Here is a 6,000-nt window from a genome sequence, read left to right as displayed (position 1 = left end):
TTTCTTTCTTTCTTTCTTTCTTTCTTTCTTTCTTTCTTTCTTTCTTTTCAGCCTGGCTAAGTTATAGAACTGATGGATCCTACCCAACTTCTGCCTCTGGTTTCAGTTAGGGAAACAATTCTTCATTGCCTACCCTCGCTGTGACTACCTGAAAATGGCTGTCATGGTGTATCCCATGAGTGTTATGGACACATGAATGATTAAACATAACCCATGGGTTGTCCTGGGATTAGTCAAAGGTGGCTCTAAATCCTACAGGATTCATACAAGCACAGACCCAGCTCACTGTAACCTCAAGCAGCTCGCCACTGCCCATCCTTGGGAAACCCGCTGAGGACAACATTGGGTCCACAGACCCTGTTCTTCCAAAACTTTGGCATGTTCCCTCCTTACCCATGTTTCAGTCTTTTTTTTTTTTTTTTTTTTTTTTTTTTCTCCAAACAGGAGATGACCATCCTCCTATCCTCCTCACAGTTGTAAACCATCTTTGTAAAATACTTCAAATGTGCAGATGAAAAGTTTTTACACTGTATATATTATTAATAATAAAACAGCCATCTCTTTCATGTCACTGGTTTACAACTAAAATCAAGATGAAAAAAATCATTTCTGAGAGTGAGATGAAGCAGATTCTTCAAGGCTAAATTGTTGATGCAATATGGATGATACTTTCCAAATAACAAACTCTGAGACTTAAAATCACCTCAGCAGCACTTCAGAGTCATGGGCAAAGTTCTCAAAGAGTCTCTTCCTTTTAATTATGGCATAAATTTTATCAATATCTTTAGCACTGAATAAAAACTGCAGGATCTGAATTAGATTAAGACTTGCATTTGAGACCAGAGTAAAGAAGAGAGCTCTTGTTCAGATATGACAGTATTAAATTTTTGTCATTAGTTCTGTGGTGTTGTTCAAGGGCATGGCATTTTCATAAGCATGCTTGATTATACTCAGGACTTTAAAATAGTGCTTCATATGATTTATGACTAAACAAATTAAGGTTTTTTCAACCTGGAAAAGTACCGATTGAACAGAACTAGGACAGAAGTCCAAAAAGTCATAAGCAGCAAGGCAAAGATGAATAATGAATGCTTGTTCCCTACCTCTTCCAAAATAAATATTAGGAGGCATTAAATAATGCCAGCCAGTGGCAGGTTCAACACAAAGAAAAGGGCTTATTTCTTCACACATAATGTAAGGAAGCTATGGAAGTCACAGTCCCTGAGTACAGTGGGTGTCCAAACAAGAACTAGAAAAATGGAAGAAAAACTCAGAAAAGATTATGGGTCGCGAGTGAAGACACTTTTTAGAAAAGTCCTTGAACCAGAAATTGCTGGTCACCAGAAGCATATCCCAAGTTATCATCATGAGAAATGTGCTCACTTTTTAAAATCTTTGCTAAGCATTTGCTCATGTCCCAGTCCAGACACCAACACAGACCATGTCTGGGGTCTGGCCCAGCACTATTTATTTGCAGCTTCAACCTCCAGCCTCTGTGCCAAGTCCTGAAGAAACACCTTTGTGCCAATAATTCTGCAGTGATGTGATAAAAGGTATTAATACTCCCTACACACATTTCCCTTTTATATATATTCTTAAGCCATTAACACTGAAGCATCATTTGTTGTATGGGGAAAATATACAGTCTATATTTGTATTCTCAGATATTCCAGAAAACATGAATAATTGAGAGACAGAATATTACCTAATTATCAGATATTTTGAAAAACGTTACTCCTTTAATAATCATCCCATGTCAGCAAAAGTTTATTTATTTATTTATTTATTTTTTTTTTTATTCCCCAATTACATTCTAAACTCTGAGTAAAAAAAAGCTCATTTTAAACATAACCAGCAAAGCATCTGGATAATTGCAAGCCTCTCAGAATATTTTCTAATTACAGGAAAAACTGAAAATTAAAGTTCACTCTTAACTCAAAGTTCACAAACACTCAGGTAAAAATATTTATTAATACAATAAGTTTGTGACCTGTTGATACTTGATGGATCTTTCGTGAGCATCACCTGAACTGATTGAAGTTATTTTACTGCTCACAATGAAATTACTACTAAATTTTTATTGCTCCCTTTGTTCCTGCTTGCATGTATTGCAAAAAAAATTACACTTTGATAAAGTATGAAACTAAGATGGTTACACAAAAGTTTCTCCATAGTCAGAAATAGGCGGTGAAGGAATTTTTCATTATTTTATAAAGTGTAATGAGCTTAAAATCAGGTGCTAATCTACTGCATGTACTTCTGATATGAATTTAGGAAGAATAAACGAAGCAGCGCTGATTTGTTAGGGCAGTAAATCTTGCTATTATATTCAATACAAGCCATCAACACAGCATCTGAATTAATGAAGAGAAAATTGGTCTGCTTAAAAAAAGAACAAATTGATCTGCATTATACTCCAAGCAAAACACTGTGAGGTTTAGCTGGTCTGTAAGTTATATTATCTTAGTCCTCAAAAGAATCAATGAATAATATTCTTGGACTTCTGTTTTGAAATGTGTGATTTGTTCCAGTGAAGGAGCATTTATTTAAATGGGACATACCTCAATCAAAGACAAAAAGCAATGCAGCAATCTCTGTCTGTAATGAATTCTGTCCAGCAAGCTGATGAGGATTTGCAGCCTGATTTATAGCTGTCACCACAGCTGATAAAGGTCATCACTGCATCTCATTTTTTATACCTGCCTTTCTCTGGGGCTGGCGTTCAGTGTAAATGATGCTGGAAAATGTAACTTTCAGGCTTAAAGCCATTTATTCCATTATATAATGGATTTCTTCAACAGCAGAGTTCACTCCGCCAGCTCCTCCCCCTCTCTCAACTTCCAGGAAATTGTCTGCTTGGTGGAACACATTATGTACCCAGAGTGCAGGCACAGACACGTAGTCACACTTACAAAAGTGACTGATTACAGAAAGCAGTGATTAGTAGAAATAACAGAGCAGCCTCAGTGCTGTACAGTCAGTGTGGAGGAATGGGAGCTTCAGCATTTTTTTTTTTTTTTCTTAAAGATAAAGCAAATAAATGAAATTGGGAAACCCAAGCCCAATGATGTATTAGCAGTGTCAGAGTTTCATTGCTTCTTTGTGAACATCTTTTTTTAAATTCAGGCAGAAAACGTGAATGCAGAGAAAACAAACTGAGCAGCAGGAGCTCATTTTCCCTGATATTTCTGGGCTTGTGCAGCCTCTCCTTTGGGGTGAAACAAGACAAAACACTGGCATTAATTTCCTGAGGTTGTGCCAGGGGAGGCTTAGATTGGGTGTTGGGAAGAATTTCTTCATGGAGAGGGTGGTAAGGCATTGGAATGGGCTGCCCAGGGAAGCGGTGGAGTCTCCATCCCAGAAGGTATTTAAGAGATGTGTAGATGTGGCACTGAGAGACATAGCTTAGTGATGGAACTCGGTAGGTTCCATTTGGGAACCCCAAGTTATCAGCTCAACATGCAAAGGCAACCCAAGCAGCCAACAAAACACTGGAACACCAGCAAGAGATCAAGAGATCACGCATCATTTGCCATGATATAAAAAAAAAAGGGGAGTACAATAATTCATTGACAAAAATTCTTCTATTGATAAACTGACAGATATTAAAGGAAATAGGAAGGCTAATTATTTATCATGCCTAATCCAGTGCTGCCCTATTATGGATATCTAAAAGGGGCCAGGCTCATCAGCCACTGCCATGCTTAGAGGAGCTGGAGGAGCACTTGCTATGAGGCAAGCTGGGCACCACACTAAATAGCTCATCACAGAGGACAATATGTTTGGGGTCAACTTTACCTCTGGAGGGAGGAAGTTTGACTTCTAGCAGATACAAGGAAGCCAAAGGAATTACACCCAGCTACAGGAACACAGATTTGCCTTGGCGTCAATGATCAAGAATTTATGGCTGTACAGCTCCTGAGAGAGTCTGTAAGCACACACTATTAGAAAAGAGAGATAGGAAGATAATAGCAAGGCAGGCCTGCTTTTGAGGAGAATTTTCATTATTTGTCAAAGATTATGGAAAGCAGAAAGCAGAATTCACCCCAAGAAGACTTGGGGTGGGGGGGGGGGGGGAATAAGAAGTTAAACCCAGCTCTAGAACATGCTGTTAATAAAATTGTAATTTTCTATTAGTTTACCAACTGATGAAAGAAAAATAAGGGGAAAAAAAGTTATAAAATTCACATGCAGCAAATAGCAGGATCAGTTAGTGAAAAACAGAAGGCAATATCAGGGCTGTTAGGAGAGCTCCAGTCATTTAGAGCTACAGACTTAGAGGAAAAGGCAACTTCTCAAGTGCTGTGGCTTCAGATCAGCAGACATGAAAGATAATTGAGTGAGTCTCAGTCTGATGAAAGTCAGCATTGGGGGAATTATTGTTCTCAATCCCTAAGATTAAGGGAGATTGGTGAATAAGGTAAACCTAAGTCCTGAAGTTGTTCTGAACTGTATCAGATAAATGAGTCTCTGGATTGTGGCGTGACCAGCGAAGCTGGCAAATGAATTACACTGTGACCAGAGGGCAGAGGGCAGCATGCCCTGTGGGAATCGAGGTGGGATTGCAATGGGCCATGTGCAAGGCTGTCAGTGCCACGGGACCAGGCACTATTCAGTCATTTCTCACCCCTGCTGCTGTAGCAAGATATTTTCCTACCCTTTTCAGTGGGGTTCAAAAACCTGGAAAAGTCCTCTGAGCTTTGCAAGTGAAAATAGCGCATCCTGTTCCACCCAATGAGGCCAATTACTGCAGTTGGAAAGAGGTGAAGAGCCTGATGTTTTCATCCCCTCTTCCAAAAAAAAAGCTGTCATGGGGTTTTTAATGACCCAGAGCAGTGAAGGCTTTAGGACGCAGGGGCTTGCTGAAATGCCTGCACCGGCCAGGGGTCTCTCAGAGCCCTCCCAGGCAGGTGTTGCTCAGGCACAGCACCCCGGCAACGACCAGCTCACACAAGATAATAGGAAGGAAGAGTGCAGCAGTGAGACAGTTGTTTTTTTTTAGACTGAGGTGATGTTTTCAGCCTGGAGACACTGTGTGTTATAACCATATTCACTCAGAAAAAACTCATGAGGATGAGGCAGTGGAATTAAAAAAAAAAAAAAAAAGGAAAAAAATGTTATGTTTGTTTAGCATCCTAAAAAGTTCTCAGTGAGACCCAACACTGTGGATGGAAACCAGAATAGGGAAAGAAGTGGGTGGGCTTCTTGGGTGGGCTCGGGCATCCTACAGCCCTCACCCCCTGCACACACACACACTGGAACCAAAGAGAAGAGCCTGGTGGAATAAAGCAAATCCAGACCATCCGAAGCAGACCTGCAGCACACAGGAAGAAAAATACCATCTTGTAGTGATGGCAATGTTTGCAGGCTTGGGGGAGGCTGCCGTTTTGTGTTGAAATTCAGTATATCACCATGGGAACAGCATCACAATAAAAGCAAGCACCCAGACGCAGGCTGGGCAGGGGTGGGTGTTCACTGCTGGGACTGGCACATTCACATCCACAAACCAGCCCACGAGGCAAAGCCCCGGGATGAAGCAGCCCATAAGTGCCAGGCAAAGCAACAGGCTTATACTTGGTGCAGAGACATCCGAACTGCTCATGTGAGCATCTTGTGTGGGAGGTTTAGGATTTCCTAGAAGAAAATGTTTTCTGTGTGACAAGGGGGAGGAAAAAGGGCAAGCGGAGGTGAAGAGGCTGCTGTGTGTGCCACCAAGGCCTTAAAAAACCCTTAATCCTGCCAGAGGCAGTCCACTATGTTCAGAGACTGATGTTCAGAGAGAGAGCCTTGGGCTCGGGGAAATAATGGAAGCGAAGAGGAAAAACTACTGAAAAGGGTAAACAAGAGAGAAAAACTGTCAAGAAAACAACAACAACAACAAAAGACCAAGTATTAACAAAAAAATACCAGACAAGGAAAAGACTTGAGCCTGATATAAATGGGGAGAACAACAAGCACAGCCAGGCTTAGAGAAATGTTTACTTGCCTTTGTTTTCATGA

The 6,000-nt window shown here is 40.6% G+C and overlaps 1 protein-coding gene across 7 annotated transcripts in view; it reads right to left on the bottom strand.

Moving 5' to 3' along the window:
* The window catches only part of DPP6 (dipeptidyl peptidase like 6), a 551,821-nt gene that overhangs the window by 139,522 nt on the left and 406,299 nt on the right, over positions 1-6,000 (bottom strand). The gene's annotated exons all lie outside the window — the stretch shown is intronic.

The sequence above is a fragment of the Oxyura jamaicensis genome, chromosome 2 (genome assembly GCF_011077185.1).
Source record: "Oxyura jamaicensis isolate SHBP4307 breed ruddy duck chromosome 2, BPBGC_Ojam_1.0, whole genome shotgun sequence".
In the NCBI taxonomy this organism is placed as follows: domain Eukaryota; kingdom Metazoa; phylum Chordata; class Aves; order Anseriformes; family Anatidae; genus Oxyura; species Oxyura jamaicensis.
Note: the sequence above shows the minus strand (reverse complement) of the source record. Positions and strands in the feature narration are given on the sequence as shown.